General features: G+C 33.9%; 1 long non-coding RNA gene across 1 annotated transcript; it reads left to right on the top strand.

Annotated features, from left to right (window-relative positions):
• The first annotated feature begins 9,573 nt into the window (after positions 1–9,573).
• LOC128291736 (uncharacterized) lies at positions 9,574–13,376 on the top strand. The gene is made up of 3 exons (XR_008281557.1): positions 9,574–9,687; positions 11,008–11,099; positions 13,139–13,376. It is a non-coding gene; the product is annotated as an uncharacterized LOC128291736 (long non-coding RNA).
• Positions 13,377–20,008: the final 6,632 nt, after the last annotated feature.

Here is a 20,008-nt window from a genome sequence, read left to right as displayed (position 1 = left end):
TTGCATTTATATAAAGTGTTATAATACTTTATCATATCGCTATTTGAATATCTATGTTTCGTAATATAGAATTGTCACTCTAAAAGGTCATTTAAAACAATATTTAAAAGTTTTATAAAAATAAAAAAGGCAATGCTTAGTATTTGAAAGCTTCGAGAAAAGTAGTGCGTAAGACTTATGTTTCGCCAGTTCGCCCTCTAAAATATCAAGCGAGATACGCTTAGCAACGAGAATTTATCCAGTTTTGAAAGCAACAAAAAGGCAGACCGAAAAAAGGGTTCCTATTAAAAAATAAGAAGCGCAAAAGTTGGTTTCCATGATAATAAAGAAAGCTTTCTTGTAGTTCTGCTTCTTGCTCTAAAAATGAAGAAAGACTTGTCGGAAATCTCCGGTTGGGTTGGTCCAACCAAAAAAGGCATGGGAGTCTTTGGGCATTGCTTGGACCGAGTTAAGTAAAGAACTGGTTACCTACTATACGATACGATATTTTTTTTTGATGAAAAGAACGCAGGCTCAAGCCAAAGTTAACCATTGCATTGAGACCAGTTCGCTAAGTATAAGTAGAGTTGACCCTTCGCCCGCCCGAATTCGTAGAGATGGGAAGTAGCTAGAGCAGGGGTTTCGACCGCTTCTACCTACTATTGGATTCAATCTATTGACTCTTGCCACTCAGAATGGTAAGGAGGCTGTCCAAGTCCGAGCAAGATTTGATCCCTTCCGAAGTCTCAGTTACCAGCTTTGATGGTGGCGTGTCTCAAACAAAAGGGCTCATTTCGGTGGATCTGACAATGGGTAAGACCACTAAAGTCAGCGCCTTCCTTGTGGTAGATGGAACAGCGGGGCCTGTCTTTTGACCAAATGCAGTGGTGGTCCTTATGAGCACTTCCCTCCCGTACTAACACGAGAGGAATGGAAGTTTTTTGTAAGCGAGAGAGAGCAGCTTACGGGAGATGATGTCTCAAATAAGGGTTCGCTAGCACTGGACTTTCTTCGGGGTCAAGTTGTTAGCGTACAAGTGCCGCGCTAAAGAAGTTGCCATCAGGAGCGGCGTGGGGTTAAAATACCTCGCATCGGAAATGGCGGCAGCAGAGAAGCTGATATACTTGAAGAAGAAAGACTCCGCCAAGTACAAGGCTAACAAGAATGCCCAAGGAAAAGGGGGGCGAGAGAAGGAAAAGTAAGACAGTGGTGACAAGGATGGCTCAGGTCAGTCTTCCACCCATAAGCACCATCAGGAAAAAAAGAAAGGAAGGTAGGGACAAAAGCCACGTGAGCTTCATTCTTTCCTATGCAATGGACCTCACTGGGAAAGGGAATAAAAAAGGCCATCCACTCTCTCACAGAAAAGCTAAGTGAGGAGGAGCCAGATGAGATTAACTTCGTTAACTACCTTTCTTATGAGGAGTCACATTGGGAGATCTAGACAGTTGATCAATGCCATGGCCAAACAAATCTAAACCCAAGTCGGTGAGAAAGGGGCTCATCCACGTTAAAGTGGGAATCAATGGGAAGAAGACTCGGCCATCGTAAACAGGGGTCCTACCCACAACTTTCTCTCAGTAGAGGAGGCAAAGACACTATAGCACCCCAATAATCACAAAGCGAAGTGGGAGCCGCGAGGTGAGAAGTGAACGACATCATTGACCAAGAACCCCGGAGCCATCATCGCTTAGGCCTGGGGGGCCATTCGTAAACTGATAAACAGAGGCTGAGAGTACTCTGCTCAAGGGGATCCAAGGTTTCTGGTCGAAGAAGATTCCTGTTAGCCCTCCGTCCACGCACACCATCGCGTAAGCAGGACTGGGTTCCCTGTGCCAGAACAGAAATTCGTGTCTTCTTCTTATTTGTGACCTTTGCTGACCTCGCCCGCAGCTTCTAACTGCTTTAGTGTGGAGCTTGCTATTTGACTTTCCGAAGTAACCCAACGATCCGAAGAAAGACATCTTATGAATACTCAAAAACCAAGTTATAAGCAAAAGGTCCTGACCTCAGAGACTGAACAAAGTAAGTGTCAGCTACATCGGGGGATATGGAGGCATGGTAATTCGAATCCGCCGAATCAAAGGCTTCATCATTTGCCGAAACAAGGATTTTTCTGAATCCTAGGCACGAATAATAAGAGTCGTCCCTTTAATCAGACTCGACTCAAAGGCCATCCCGAAATCACCTACCTTTGGCTTTTGGTCAGCTACCTAAGCAGTGATCCTTTCTTACAAGTGGGCATAGACCGACATTACCATTAGATTCATTCCTAAGCTTTCTTGCAGCAAGATGATCATGATCAGTCATATATCACTACCCCGCTCTATCTCCTCGGAATAAGAAGGGATGAGGCGAATAAAGGGGTCGAGAGGTTCCATCTCTTCGAAAGCCAGGAAGTGAAGAAAAAGCAAAAGAATTGTTATAGTTTAATTTATTAGTCTTGAGCCTTAGAACGGAAACTAAAAAATAGATTCTTCTCGGCCTTACGAAACGTAGCCTTACTACTTAGAGCTTATAGCCTTTTATAAGTATAAGGAAAGACTACATCTTTATTCTCGGCATCAACTGACTTCGGTTCCAAAGACTTTCTCTTTAGCCCTAACAAATCATTATCTCCTCAAACGAAATGGAGGGTCTTTCTTCATCGAGATTGGTAAGCCATAATTATACCCTTTATCTGGGCACATAAAGAAATCGAACCTAGTTCTCGGGGCTTTGCTCTAGGAGCACCAAAAGGAGGATAAAACTCTTACTCTTACTAATAACTACGACGGAGATACCTGATCTTCGCTTCGAATTTTTTTTTGAACAATTGTCGCTAACAACCTTGGCTAGCTTTCTACAAAATAGGATAGGAGTAGACTTATTAAGGAGTTGATATTTCATTCCCAATTCTTCTTAAGCCTGCGCCTTCAGCCAGTGAACGAGGTTAGGAAAATGTTAATCCGGGATCGTACTATCAAAACAGTATAGGGGTCAGGGCATGCACAAGTACTGGAAGAATAAAAGATAGATTACTTTCTTGGAATTGGTGTGCTCCCTGCCCTTCGTCGATAGCTTCTTTGCGCTTAAGCTACTACCTATACTATAAATAAGATAAGCTTCAACCTGCTCTTACTTAGATGGAAAAGATAGTAAGCAAGAAAAGGGAATCAAAACCTTTCCCTTATATACGATAGCACCAGACGCGCCCCTGACGCCTTTCTTTCTCCTATTGCAACTGCTATTGATACTTCTACAGCTTCCTTTTCTGTCACAAGCCATTCTAACACTTGCTTCTTGCTTTGAAAGCTGTCCTCTTAGTTTTGAACTAGTCTGAGAAGGGCGATTTGAAATAAATCCATTAGAGGAAAACAACTTCTTTTTGAAAACAGACTGACTTAGTTCAACAAAAGGTCTTTACCAACGCAACGAAAAGAGCTTTTTCCACCAGTCTTTTAGGCCGGGCATCCTCTTTCTATCCATTTCATTTCAGGAAGAGGAAGAAAGGCGAAGTTCTTCCATCCAGCAAGGAAGACTAGCCAAGTCGTACACCCCATTCTTCAACCCCCCCCTTTTTTTGCCATTGTCACTACTGGTACCTGACCCCGTCGGCTCAACATTTTTGCAAACACCGACCCTTACTCAATAGGGCAATGAAAAGAGGAGAACGAGGACAGCTGACTACCACTAAAAGTCAGACTACGAGTACACATTGTATGATTGAAAACTGCCGCTGCGTACTATCCGGTGCTTGCAGGTCTGACTGGAGCCTTCTCTCCAACAGTTGCTTCAATCAATGTTAAGTTAAGTATGACTAAAAGGCTTCTTATCCCGCAGCTGACTACTTTTTGAAAGACCGAACAGGAAATGAAAAGTCGTACTACAACAACTGTAAACATTCCCCCCCCCCGCTCTGACTCTGATCGACTTGCCCACACAGCGCCTTCTTTGAGAGAAGAGGTCAAGGGGCTATGAGACTCGTACATCCAAAGACGATTCGAGAGAAGACGATTCAATCTGTTGACTTCACTCCGTGAAGAGGAGGATCACCTCCAAAGGAGAACGAAATTTTTGATAACAAGCATGAGTTAGAATAGTCAAGTACCCTTCTAAGTTTTTAAGATTTTCAAAATACGAGCAACTGTCTTGGAATTTCAAAGCGTTGTGTCCTAACTTATTGGATGTGGTGATTTGTCGTTTCGAGATAGGGATTTCCAAAAGGTTAACTTAGTGTCAATGTTTTGATACGAGTGAACCCAAATTTTCAAAATCAAAGTATTTTAAAGAGGATTATATCTTAAAATTTTTTAAATTTCCGACATTAAAGACATTTGATAATCAATTAGGTAGCAATTTTTGGGCGTTACGAGGGTGCTAATCCTTCCTCGTGATGCGTGTCGACTCGAACCCATTCTTTTATTTCGTGGACCAAAACTAATGATTTTAAAACAAAATGTTTTAAAGGTGATCCAATCACACCTAAAAAGATTGGTGGCGACTCCCGTTTTCGTTTTTTAAAATCGATTCCCATTTTCCAAAACTCGATTTGAAAATGGTTTCGACAATAGAAATAAAAAAAGGATGATGATAAAGCTTAGTGTGAGTTCGATCATAAGAAAATCGGAACAAAACATAAGACAAAACACATGAATTAACAATTCTGAGAATAATCACCATCGTAAAGCACTTTAGATTAACAGTTTTTCATATCACTTCACTGCACTATTTTAGAAATCACAGTTTTATATGCACATGCTTATGAATGGTAATGCATTTCGATATAATAAAATAAGGTCCTACCCAGCTCTGCTACACGCCTCACTTATGAGTTTTCCAAAACTCATCTACCATATCACTCTGGGTTGTGGATAAACCACTGCTGATTTGCAGTTATAGCCACTTGTTGTCGGTGCACAACATATTTGCAGATTAAACAAACTGCCACTTGGTTCGTGATTGAACCACATTGTTTGCAGTTACTGCCACTTTTTGTGAGTGCACAACATATTTGCAGATTAAACAAACTACCACTTGGTTCGTGATACCACATATTTGCAGTTACTGCCACTTGTTGTGAGTGCACAACATATTTACAGATTAAACAAACTACCACTTGGTTTGTGATTGAACCACACTGTTTGCAAATTAAACTGCCACTCTTCCTCCGTACATATCATTTCACCCCCATGCAATCCAATATGACAAGCTCAAAATGGATCAATACGATAACATTTAATTATGCTTTTAATAAAACAATACGGTAGCATTCAATATGATTATAGCAATTCAATTTAGTAGAAAATAATATGCTTATAATAAATCAACTCAGTAGCAAAAGTCATGCTTAATAAGTGTCCGGTTTAATGGTAGCATAAGGCACACTGTACATACAATGAATGACAAATATAGATACAATAGACATATTATTATTCACAATTCATGCAACTATATATAATATTAATTTAGTCAAATAGATCATGAATTCTAGCATTAATCATATTATCAGGGGCTTAATTGAATAAAATAAAACACTAAAAATAATTCGAGAATCATTCAAGGGCCAAATTGAACAAATCATAAAATTTTAGGTAAAATTGTAAAATTTGTAATGTAGGGGACACACAGCCGTGTGGAAAGGTTACACAGTCGTGTGACAGGCTGTGGCCATGTGAAATTTGCAAAATCAACTTACAGGGGAGATATGGCCGTGTGGTAGGCCGTGTGGAAGGGTCCAAGTCGTGTGGTTCATGAACTACACTAGGGTTTCTAGGGCATATGGATTTGTGGTCCACACGCTTGTGTGGCTGGCTGTGTGGCCCTATTTCGAGGCACGATTTGCCCCAATTTGCTTGTAAAATAACACACACCTATCACTGAGATCTCGAACGACGTTCCTCGCGCTCAGATCTGGTCCGATGTACCTAAAGCGAGTCTTTCAAACGATAATTTCACTCGTGTTAACGTTTGTTTTCTAAGATTTATCAAGATTTTTCAAAAGATTCGACAGTAATCATAAAAGACTGATTAGATTGAATGAAGAATTAGCTTCGGATATGAGTATCACGTAAATTCAATATCTATTCTTTGAAACAAAATGTACTTACCATTTCTTTGCAAGGATTAAGGATGCTATTTGATGATAATTACAAAATCGATAGAGAGAACGATTGTATGAAGGCGTATTTGATTCGAGAAAGTAAAATAATTATCAACAATTAGGATGAAATATGGTGTAAAGAAAAGAGAAAGAAAATAAAAAGAGAATAAATAGAAGAATGAAGGGCAAATTTTATTAAGATTTGAAAATGGACAAATTGAAATTCTAATTAGGAAAAGAAGATAAAAAGATAGTAGAATTCAAATTCTATTGAAATTTTGAGGGAAGACAAGATATGAATTCTAGTTAGGAAAGAATTGAGTCAATTCCTAGGGCTTATGAAGCCTAGGGGCTAAGCTTGGAATTTTCCCAATATTTTACCGAAATTTGAAATTAAAATTAAAGGGAGGAAGAAACTCAAACCTTGGTCACTTAAGAGAGCTAATGCCTTGGGCTATTGCCCATTTCTTGTTTATGTTAGACATTCAATTATATATATTTATTTTGAGCTCAACTTATATATTTTTATTAACTTACACATTTACTCAATTTTTTTCTTATTAACTTATTTAAGTTTATAGTTTTAACACATTCTTATTTTAGCTTATATATAATAATTAATACTCATAGTGAAGTCTCATTATTAATATTTTATTCATTTTACCCTTTTTCCAATTAGATCTTAACCAATTAAAACACATTATTTTTAAATTAAATCTAGTAATCAAGTTTCTTTTAAATTAATTAATATAATAATACATGATTATATTATTTTAATACTTTAATTAATTATTTATAATACTAATTTCGGTATTCATTTCAAACTCTCGATTTATAAATGCTCAAAGATAACCTTATCAATCGGGTTGTGACCACTTTCGGTTTTCACAAACCCGATTATTCTAACTCGATTTTTTGGATATGACAAATTAAGTCCAAAAAAAGTTTAGGTATCAACTTTTTGATCTAATATTACATGATAACACCAATGTCAAAATCAAGAAGAATAGGTAGAATGACTTATTTGATCCTCTAACTTTATAAAAAAGCCATTTTTGCCTTTAATTTAAATTTTCGCCTTTTTTAGCCCTTGAAATTACATTATTTGTCAAATCACCCAAAAATGGATGAAAAAAGTTAATGTTTATTAACTGTGCCGATGTGTCATCCACATGGCAGTCCATGTGTATGCCACGTTAGCAATTAATTAATTTTTAAAAAATAAAAAATTATAATTATAATTTTTAAATCATTTTTTATTTTTAAAATAATCTTCATAATTTTTAAAATTTTAAATTTTAAAAAATTAATTAATTGCTAACGTGACAATCTACATGTATGCCACGTTATCAAAGTTAACAAACATTAAATTTTTTTCATTCATTTTGGGGTGATTTGATAAATATCGTAAGTTTAAAGGCTAAAAATGAAAAATTAAATGATTAGCTAAAATATTTCTTAATAAAGTTGAAGGGTGAAATAAGTGATTATTTGTAAAAAAAAAAAAACAACAATAACAAAGAATTGATGATGAAATTCAAGATTTGTGTTAAACTATCTAATATTTGTAAGTTTGGTAAACCAAAGAACTTTTAAGTTCATGCTTACCGTATCGTGTTTAGACTACATATACTCAAAGCTAAAAAGAGACTTTTTTTTTTTATGTCAAATATTTTATTAAAGAACCAAAAGAGACCACAAATTCTATTAGAGTTGGAGATGAACCACCCAAAAGGGAGACCAAGAAATCACAGTGCACCATCAAACATGTTCTCATAGCATAAAAAATGGATGCAAAGGTGGAGATACCATGCTCTTTTGCATTTGCAATTGCCTAAGCTTATGTTGACAACACATATTTCCTATCAAAATCCTTTTGTCTCCCCCTTTCCATTTGGGTATATGTGACATACAAACAATAATATTCGTGTCAATTTTTTATCTTAATTATATATTTGATTAAATGATTATAACATATATTTTCTTTTCAAAATGAGCAGATTCAAACTTTTTTTTCAAATCTATGTATTTAGTGAAATTAATCAACATGATATTTAAATATATTAACATAAGGAAAAAGTTTAATTAGTACATAAGTATCATAACAGTTTGTCATACTATAAAGAATAATTAGTATAAATTAAAAAATTAATAAAACTCTAGTGAAAAAATGACCAATCAAAATTTAAAGAAAGTTTTCCTTCTCTTTATTGAAAACAAGTAATGTAAGTGACTACAAATTACCAAGTAAAATTATGTGTTCAGAAGTGAAAAAATACTAGTCCTACCAAATGAAGTATTAATGCATTACTTTTTTTTCTTAAATTGAATTAAAATAAAGTATTACGTGGAAATCCTTTCGGGAAAAAATCAAGGGTAGAAGAGAAGAAAATTCCCTATGCCAAATTCGAATCATACAAGAGGAGAGATGATTACGTTTATTTATAAGTTTAAAAACCTTATTCTAATCAAAGTCAAATATAAGTAACGTAGAAAGATTAAAACACTTTATTCTAATCAACATCAAATAGATGAAGTAAACTTCTATACAGATTTTACTTCTATAGCCTGTGTCGTACCACAAGGGCTCGGCCCCAGTCCAATATTTATTTTAACAAGAATTTGGGTATTACCAATAAGGGAAAACAATTGATTAGTTCAGTTAAAATTCTTTTAAATAGTCAACTTAACCAATTGGCCTCCAAATTTGGAAAAAGATTCAGTTTGCAATCGTTTAAAATAATTTCGCTCAACCTTTTGTTGGAAAAGAAGTTGGGACAAAAAATATTTTTAACAAGGTAGAATAAGAAGCAAAGTAACGAGAGAAATAACATACAATATTTATTAACGCAGTTCAGATCAACAAACTTATGTTTGCAAAGTCTGTCTTAAAGAATGATTTTATTCAACAATTCGTCTGGTACAACTATTAACTAAAGCCCAAAATACATTTCAGACACACGGATATTTGCAACCTCAATATTGATCCCAAATCATTACAAATCACTCTCGCAAACACCTCACTTACAATCAATGTTGACTCTTCAAAGAGTACCTAAAAAGAGTGTTGAACTACACAACCAAGAATATTCAACAAAGCAACTGAAAAAGACATTCCAAAACTAAACACTAATTGTGACACCCCTAATTTGACCCTAGTCGGAAAGTGGTTTCGGGACCACAAAATCGAGTCACAAAAATAATTAATTGTTATATTCTATGCTTATTATTTGTGAATAAGTATGTGTAAAAATTTCATGTTTTAATTTTGTCATTTGGATGTGAAATTAGCTAAAAAGGACATATTTGAGAAACTTTAAAAATATGATAGGCAAATGTCCAAGTGATTAAAATGTTAAATTACTAAAGTTGTGGACTTGCATGTCAAATGGCCCACTTTTAACATTAGTGGATGATAATGATGTTATGATTTTGGCATTATGTGTATATTATATTTAGTAAATAATATTTAATAGTTTATAATTTGAAAACATGAATTAAATAAAAAAAGAATGGTGATAAAAACAAAGTAACTTTTCTCTTTGTTTTCTCTTATTGCCGTAACTAAGCAAGAAAGAAAGGAAAGAACACCAAAGGCACTCGGTCACTTGGTGTTGGGAATTAAGGTGAGATTTCATATATTTTATTTTTAATTTTTGTGAAATGTTGTTAGTTTTGAAGCTCACAACATGACCCATATGTTAATTTTTGTGAATTTATTTCATAAAGCATTCGGTCATGGCTTTAAGGATTAGATTGTGGATGTTTTGATAATAAGTGTTTATGGATGAGGATAGACTAATTAAATTTACTATGAGGGGCAAGTTTAAGTAAAATTTCATTCGGTTATTAAAGTGCAAAGTAAGGTTGTGCCAAGTTCTTGGAAATTATATTTTAAATGTTAGATTGTAATTATACGGATGCCGAATGAGGAATTGAATGGGGAGTTGAACTAAATTATTGTTTATTAAAATATTGATGCATTTGGCCGTGAATTTGCAATATGTTATAAATTGAGTGTTAATTGCCTTGATGAATAAAAATGTGGTTAAATGAGTGCATGTGGTTTTAGGAATTTTGTTAAGTGAGGTTATAGGTGATTAAAATGAGCAAATTGTATGCAGCAATTAAAGTGAAGTATGAAACTTGTGCTTAATTGTGGAATGCTATAATTAAATTGCTAATATATGTTTATATACTTGCCGAATTTGAATTAAGGTGAAAGACGAGGTAAAGAATGAGTTTAAGTTGAAAATTTATAATTGTAATTAAATTGATAGCATATATTTATATATTAGCCGAATATGTGCCAAAATGAGAAATGAAATGAATGGTTGTTTAAATAATATTCGGTTTATTAGTATATGTATAATTAGTTAAAGTGTAAACTTTGCATGTGTATTAAAGGTTTTTATGTGATATTCGGCCTTCGGAAATCTAAGCTTAAAAAGGTTTGAATGTTAATTGGGTTGTCTCTTTAATGGCCGAATGTGCTAAAAGCTAATGCATGATTTAGTTTAATCGATGTAATGATACAAATTATTATATTTACTTGTGGTTTTGAAGTATAGCAAATTTGTTAAGTTGATTAAGTGGTTGCCGAATGTGAAATTTAGGTAGGGAAATGTGTACAAATAATATTTGTATGGATAATTGGTTTAAAGGGGTCGGCATTATACATTGTTGATATGGTGTTATTAATGTAAAGCACTTTAGTATAGACGTATATACATATGGTCACTTAGAACGTATTGAGATGGCCGAATAAGACTAACGATGAGTATGCTTTGATTTTCTATAATACTTAGTAATTTGTTTAAGGTGATTAAAGATGTGTACGATTATTTTATATTGAGCTAAAAGTAGTTATATGGCCTATTAAATTTCTTGTGGTATTCGGCCATAAGCAAGCACAATGGGATTTTAATAAGTTAAATTTGTTTTAGATTAAGCTCAAGAGCTTAAGAAGCCTAATTCGGATAGGGGAAAAGCTAAACTAACCAAATAGCCGATCCGTAGTCGTTCGACGACATTCGAGGTAAGTCTCTAAGTAATTAAACCTATTTTGAGTTTTGATTTATGGATACTATTATAGAAATGGTTAAATTGAAAAATATGATGTGGCCATGATATGTTCTAAGGCCGAATGGAAAATTTTACGTATTTGAATCAATTTACTAATGTGATTTTGTACCTAAGACGAAATAAAATAACAAGGCGTAATATCTAGCTTAAGATCGAATGGCCAATGTGATGAATGTGAAAGTGTGTATATGTGATAAGGCTGAATGGCCAATGTGATGAATGTGAAAGTGTGTATATGTGATAAGGCCGAATGGCCAATGTGATGAATGTGAAAGTGCATACATGAGATAAGGCCGAATGGTTAATGTGATATATGTGTAAGTGAATATGTGATAAGGCCGAATGACCAATTGTGAAAAGTGTGCAATATTAGATATTTAATGAGGTCAAAGTTAGTAAAATATAAATATATATTAAATGAATTGTCTGAGATTGTATCCGGTTTAGAGACCATTGGCTTCATCTTTGGGATTGTATCCGGGTTTAAAGTCCCGAGCTTAATCTTTGGTGAATTAAGTAAGATTATGATCTTGAATGTTCGCGATGAGCTACCATCAAGTAAGTACTATACATTTAAGATGTTCAGATACATATTACCTCCTCATTTGTAAGTTTACCTCAAAGTGAATCACTAGCATTCAAGAAAAACATATATGTGATTGATTATTATATTGCGAAAATGAGGATGACCTAATCAGTCTTGGTATGCTTGTATAATGTAGTATATACTAAGCTTTCATGTATGCACTCGTGTACATTCGGCCAACGATTCGGTGAATTATTAGTATTAAAGAACGATACATATGTGGGAATGATTATTATATCTTTGAATAAGGGAATAATCTATTCGGTCAATGGTTGTTAGTATGAAAAAGTATTTGATTTAAATTTATCGTATGAGCTTTAAGTAAAGAAAAGTATGTCTTGAGATTTATATATGTAATTGTGCATATTCGCCAAAAGGCCTTATAAATTGAGAATAAATTGTATTCGACTAGATGTACAAATGCAAGGAAGGATTGTATTTTGTCAACCTCGTATATGTGATAAGGTTTATCTTTGGTTCTTTGCATACCCATCACGTAATTCAATACATGCCACGTTGAAATACTCGAAAGTTTTGATGCGATTATGAAATAAGGAATTAAGTTTTATATATATATATATATTCATGTATGTGCATGAAACGAGTACGTTTGAGCAAGTGATTATGATTATTGAAAGAGTATATGTTATGCTAAATGAGTAGTGACTCTATGAATCTATTCATGATAGATTATGATATTACTATGTGCTTCTAAATATGGAAACTAAACGTGGTAAAAGTATTATGTTTTAGTTTGATTGATTGAATTAGAAGTAGATATGAGGTTTCTAGATGTGAAAGACTATGTGAATCAAATTTGGAAGAAATAGATAAACTATATATACGTGCATGAGGTTTGAACTATGTGACGGCATGGTGAGATCTCTTGATATTGTTAAACGGGGTTTCTGCAAGGTCTAAGACAATGAGGCTTAGTAATGAAACGACAGTTAAAGATGTTCAGTTCATTAAGTTGGCTAGGTATGTATCAGGTACTTGTATGTGATTTTCAATTCGGATTAGATCAAAAGTATACAAAGCGATGCATATGTGAATAAGTGTATGAATGCAAATGTGACCACAGTCCATGTGTTATGCCATAAGAATGTATTCGATTAAACTATAATAGAGGCATTTAGATTAGAGTGTAATTATGAGCTAAGTGTGCCTTGTGAGCATACGAATGTTTGACCATTTTGGTCATTATCATGAAATAATTTGTGGTAACTAAATGATGTGGTTATTGAAATTATAGTTCGTTATGGAGCTCTAGAGTGACTTCATTGATTAGAAAAAATCGAGTGATAAATGATAATTGAATTTGATTCTGCAAAATTATCGTTTTACTTAAGACTTACTAAGCTTATGTAAGCTTACTCCGTTTGTCTTTTGTCTTTGTTTTATAGATTGTGGACTCTGATTACCAGCTCGGGGATCGTCAGTACTTCATCACACTATCTACTATTATGGAAACCTTGTGATTTGGATTTAGCTTATGGCATGTATAGGATAGATTATACTAGAATGATATCATAACTATTGTTTATAAGCCATGCGAATATGGCATCCTTTGGAAGTCTACTTTTATAAGTTATAAGTTTGATCTTTGTTTGTGTTTAGAAATTTAATTAAATGAATAATCTTTATTCACGAAAAAAAATTGTTCAAAATTTTACTGTTTTGATCTACTTCCAAATTTTCTGGTAACGCCTCGTCCTATTCCGGCGACGGTTACGGGATAGGGGTGTTACACTAATATGCGGCATCCAAGCCTGTTTATAGGCTAATACAAACAACCATTTTAGAAGTGTTTTTTGATCAACTTTAAACACACATTTAAAAGCTGATTTTATCTATTAAATTATCTCCAATAATTATCCCATAAAATCCTTTATAATAAGGATAAAGATAACACTATTCAATAATTCAAACTTTTTTCCTCTCTCCTCTAAGCTAATCAAATGGAAAATCTTGGACTCCTTATTTTATACGAAATTCTCCTCTTGTAATCAAGGCCTATGTAATAGTCAAATATGCCAAGCAAATAATTTTGACTACACAAAAACTGTTGTTCTATCTATTGTTGAAACATAAAGTGGAACAAACAGTCAAAGTTTCCAACAATCTCACCCTTTGGCATTTTGACAAAACCAACTAGCAAATGAACACTTGAATATTCCCCCTTTTTGGCAAATATGTCAAAGGATCTCCTCTTCACTCTATTCATCCCCAATTATATTACTTCAAGTTGATTATAAGGGATGAGATGAAATGCTACATCATTTACAATAAGGGTTGTAGCTTGTGGAACAACAATCCTTTTTTTTTTCCATGAAATTTAGTGAAGTTTGTCTAATATTCAATAATTCTTCAAAATGAGTTTTATCAGTTGCAATTCCATGCTTTACACAAGCACTAATAAATTGTCGATCTTTAAAACTTATATGTTCTCGATCCTTTCTCACCCAAACCTGCTTATGTTGCGGTCTCTTTATTCCATTCATTATTCTAACATGTTTTACACCTGAGCTAAACTTTTTCCAATCCAGCATTATTTTAAAACAATAGGGTCTAATATATTCAGCTTTCCTACAATAATGACATACGATCTTTCTGAAGATCTTTTTTTTTTTTGCCTCATAAGGAGAAGAACCCACATCTTTATTTTTAACAAAAATTGTAAGATTGATAGGTTTCTTACCTTTATTAATGTAACCAAGTCCTTTATGGCCTGGTTCAAATGTCTTTGAAGCCAAAATTTCATCAAGATTCTCATTTTGGCTTCCAAACTTCTATAAAACAACTTTAGCATCATCTAGCTCTTTCTTGGTTGCTTTCTAAGCATCATCCTTTTCTTGGTCCTTGATTTCAAGATTTTCTTTCTTCTTTGAAGATAATAATTTCTTCTTTCAAGGAATAATTAAATTGGCACAATATTTCCATTTTCTTTAACATATGGTTGTAAGCATCATTATCTGAATCTTTTTCTTTATCTATTGTAGAATATGTTAGAACATGGTTTGGAATAGAAGCAGTAAAGGCACATTGTTGCTTAAATCTTCATCTATATATGAATTGTTGGATCTAGTGCCCTAAGTGTTGAAAAAAATCAGGTTTAAATAATAATTAGCTTAACGAATGCTTTTGAATCACATTTTGTATCTACTACGTATCTATATAGTTTATGTAGATTGGTAACATGATCGAGTATTTATTCATTTAAATTGCGTCTAGGTTTATTAGTTCTTTAACTTAGTGAAATAAGTATATTTGCTTTAAGAGTACTTAAATGAGCTCAACATCAATCTTTAGTTGCATGTGAGATATGTCTTGTATAAATTCAATATTTGATTGTCATGCTTCTTATTGTTCAACATATTTCAAGGGACATCTTATGTATATATTGTGTGTTTGCTTGAAGAAAAATAAAGATTTAAGTGTAGGAGAGTTTGATCTATTGTAATTTGATACATCAAATTAGGCTCTCTAATACACTTTAGGAACTTATTCTCAATCAATTTAAGCGTGTTTTATATGTTTTTATCAATTTTTAGTTTCAAGCCTTAATAAATATTTTTGCTGAGTTTTGCACCTTTTGAGACCCAAATTGGCCAAACGATGCCATGGGGAACCTAACAATGTGATTAAGTTGGTGTAAGGGGACGATAATGGCCCAACCTCAAGGAAAATATCATTTAGAGTGGGTGTTGCGACACTGATGCCATGGAAGTTGCAACACCTAGACCTTTTACCTTGAGAATGCAAAACTTCAATGAAAAATCAACATGAAGCTCACTATCGTGGGAGTTGCGATACCAAGGGTTGGATGTTGGAACATCGAGCCAATGTCAAGCCTTCAGAGTCGTGATACCCTTGAAAGCATTGAAGTAAAGAAATTGAGGCCAACTCTAGTGATGTCGTGAGACCGAGATTGAGTGTTACAACATCGAGATCCCCAAGACCCCGAAGTTCGCCACTATTTTGGGTGTCGCAACACCGCTGCCTAACGAGTGAAAAACTACAAGGGCAATTATGTGCCTAAACAAGCTTAAGTCTATTGTTTTCATTTAAAGGCATAATAGTCAATATTAGTTTAAATGTTAGTAGATTTAAAATAATACCTTATAAACTTTTGAAGATAGATTTTGTTGGCTGAACATTTGTTCTTTACTCTTCATATTTCTTAGTTTAGGTTTTCATTTTTTTTCTTTCCAATTATTTATTCCTTTTTCCTTTCCTTTTTTTTTTTTGCTTCTTCATTTTTTTTGGAACATTGTGGATGGAGATGTATTAAATGTTTGCTCTTCACTGGATGTTTATTTATTAATGAGCATTTTTTCAACCCGTATCTTTTATATTTTATGCCTACCATGTGTTTATTAAAATGTTTGTGTGGAATTTAAGTTTAATCATGTGCTGAATTGTTTTATTGGTTGACTGATGAGTGTGTTGCTTAGCTAAGTTATTTTTTATGCCTTGTTTGGTTTTTTGTTTGTTTAAGTGTATTAAATTGCATATTACACTAGAATTGACACCTCTAGTGGAAGATTTAGATAGATGAGACCGAGAAGAGACTCTATTGTGTAGGAATTTGATACACTTGTATCAAATAGTGACAACAAAAAAAGATCTATATACCCAAATGAAACCAAGAGGAGAGCTTAGGTGGTATATTTTAGTTTAGGATGAGACCAGAGGAGATTCCTAGCTAGGAGCAGCAAACAATATAATCATCATAGGTTTATTAGCATAGTTAGTTATCCATGACTCATTCAACCACCATTTTAATCCATTTGCATTGTTTCTAGTAAAAAGGAAGAAAGTTAGTTTGATATTTTTATTTGTTAATTTAGATATAGCTCAAATTTTATTTTATTTGAACTTACACTAATAATTTCCAACTTGATTAGATTAATAATTGCTTAACTTGTAATAACTTGATAAACACATTTAAAAATTTGGCAATCCCTTAGGTTTGATCCTTAAAATACCAGTGTGTTCCATTTTAACATTACAAATATTACAACTTGACCTGCCACACTTATAGTACACCGTTAGATTATAATTGTTTTTCTGTTGATTTATAGCCTCGGGCATGCACGTTGGGACGCATTCATGTGTGTGCTAGATATCAGGCCAATCTGAGAGAATCTCATGTCAAAGTAGTAAAATGAATCATTAGGTAATTTTATGATACATTTGATCTTGGCATTTGGTTTACTAAAGACAATTCAATGTGTTTAGTGTGATTTAATGATATTGACTAGAATGAGAATATGGATGATCATGAAAGCACATATGAAAAGAAGTGTGTGCCTACTCAAAGCCAATTAGTTGAATTATTTACAAAAGCCTTGGATTCTAACAGGTTTGAGAGCTTTAGAAGCTCAGTTGGTGTCTATCGAGCATAAAGTATGTTGATTGATTATGGAAGGTATTCACACGATTATGTTTCATGCTTTTTTGATGTATTTGGGGTAATTATGCTACTAGTTGATTTGATTAGATTTTTGGAGGTTATGAAATAATTTCTGGCACCAATTTATTTTTGGTGGGAATTAATTTTTAGAGATATTTCGTTATTCATATCTTGACGAGAACATGGTTTACTTGTGAAGTGACAATTTTTCTCACTTTAAATGTCCAACCAAATCTCTGTTCTTTGACAATGGCTTGTGTAAAGATCGCATTTGTTGTACAATATGATAAGAAACATAGTTGGAGAGGTGATATCCAATCCCCTTATTGAGAAAACTGATAAGGTAACCAAGGAAGTGTCTATTTCCCCCAAGCACATGACACCAAGAGGTAAATCAAACTACTCCTACACCTCTTATTTCTTACCTCTCCTTTGAAGTGTCCATTTCAATCCCACCAAGAGGTCAAGAAAGTGTCTTATCTTTTATGGTGACACAAATTTTTGGGTCATCTCAAGCTATCCAACAATTTGTAAAGAAGATTGATGCCTTATTGAACAATCCACTAATACCTGAGCATATTGTTGTTTCTTATTAGAGAATAGATATCTTAACCTAGGTGGTTACGACTCAAGGTGAACCACTCTCTGCCATCAGCAATACTTTAGTCTATGTGGTTGGTATTATTATCGAACCATCTTCTTTAAAAATCCTTATAAAGATGATATTTTTACCAAAAACATTCAAGAATTGGTGATAGAGAAATATAAGACTGAAGAAACTAGTGAGAGATTCTGTTCCTATCAGTACAAAAAAGGCCAAGACCGGTGATTCAAATATTGATGTGAAGATCATTGGGGAAATTCCTACTTTATTAGGCCCTGCCCACACTCGCAAGATGATGACATACTCCATTATGGCAAGTGAGATTATCAACTAATAAAGAAAAGGAAAGAGTGTTAAAGATGAAGAACAAAGTCTTCCTTAATTCTTCTTCTACTAAGAGTTATTGTTAGTATCTCAAGGCTGTAGCTATTTTTAAAATAATAAGACTAAGTCTTAGGGGGATTTGTTAGCTTGTTAGTAGGAGGAGGAGTTGTTAGCTTGTTAGTAGCAATTTGAATTTATTTCTTGTTGAGGTTGTTACTTGGGACTTGTATATAAGGGCTGCTTTGTTAATCAATTAAATCATCCCTTCATTCATATTTTGTTCTATACTTCAATTAGTTTTTTGCTAAACCAACAATGGTATCGAGAGCCATTTTTCTTGAGGGACTTGTGAGAAAAGTTTTGTGAGAGTTCGAAGAGAAAATTTGAGAGATACACTTGAGAGGTTTTGCAAGGAATCGAGAAATCAGCAGCAGGGTGAAGTACATGTTGTAGTTGAAGAAGAAGAGGATCATTTGTTTGTCGTCTCTTACTTCTCATCAAGCATTTTATGTGACAGTTGGTTAGTTGATAGTGGTTGTACCAATCACATGACTTATGATGATAAGCTGTTTAAAGACCTTAATAGGTCATTGAAGTCAAAAGTAAGGATGGAAAATAAAGAATACCTAGAAGTGAAGGGAAAAGGTACAGTAGCAATAAAGAGCTGTGCTGGAACTAAGTTGATTTCAGATGTTTTGTTTGTACCTGAGATTGATCAAAACTTGTTGAGTGTGGGGCAATTGGTAAAGAAGAGATTCAAGGTGATGTTCGAAGAGGGAATGTGTCTGATCCTTGACTCTAGTGGCAATAAATTATTTAGGATTAAGATGTAGAAGAATAGGTTCTCATTGAATCCATTTGAGGAGGAGCAAGTGGCATCCAAGTGTCAGGAAGGAATGACATCACAATGTAGTGAAAAGAGTTTTGAGCTTGAAATAAAATCGACAGATAATCATATCATGCAAGAACAACTGCAAATCAAGTGTTTTGAGAATGAGGAGTTGCATGTAAAGGTAACTCTCTTGGAGCAGCAAGTGACATCTCTCTCTGATAAACTATCATATTTTGCACATGAAATATCTGAAGAACATGCTGAGGAGCCACGGAAAAAGAATCTATCTCAGGAGATCAAGAGTAATGAGCAACTTTTAGAAGAGAATAGTGGGTTATGTTTCCAAAATCAAAAGCCGACTGAAGAAGCTTCATATGCTAAAGAATTGACATCTGTAGATGTTGTTGAGCTTAAGAATTTAGTTGGTAAGGTGATTAAGCTTTCAATGCAAAATACAAAATTGAAAAAGGAATTATTAGTTACGAGAAGATTGGTTAATCAAACTATAAATCGTATTAATCGCAAGTATAGTGACAACACAAGATCTTGGAAGAAGGAAAAGCACTCTGGTCACTCTCATGACTTTTCTAGAGCAACTTGTGATGATTTTGAATTATGGAATTTTGATTTAGATGGCATTGCATGTTAGGAAACAATTAGAGGAAACTCTTGAAGCTACACTAGTCGAGAAGGAATTCATTGAAGGCGAATATTGAAGAAACTGGTTTTCAAAGATCAGATGACGTATATTTTACTACATTTTTCATGTTAGTCGTTTTGAGTTTCTGAAGAATAAATTTGGTGTCTACAGCACTTGAGTTAGGAGGAGAATGTTAGTATCTCAAGGCTGTAGCTATTTTTAAAATAATAAGGCTAAGTCTTAGGGGGATTTGTTAGCTTGTTAGTAGGAGGAGGAGTTGTTAGCTTGTTAGTAGCAATTTGAATTTATTTCTTGTTGAGGTTGTTACTTGGGACTTGTATATAAGGACTGCTTTGTTAATCAATTAAATCATCCCTTCATTCATATTTTGTTTTATACTTCAATTAGTTCTTTGCTAAACCAACAGTTATATTACTATGCTTAAAAAGAGTTTTAT

The sequence above is a fragment of the Gossypium arboreum genome, chromosome 4 (assembly GCF_025698485.1).
Source record: "Gossypium arboreum isolate Shixiya-1 chromosome 4, ASM2569848v2, whole genome shotgun sequence".
NCBI lineage: Eukaryota > Viridiplantae > Streptophyta > Magnoliopsida > Malvales > Malvaceae > Gossypium > Gossypium arboreum.
Note: the sequence above shows the minus strand (reverse complement) of the source record. Positions and strands in the feature narration are given on the sequence as shown.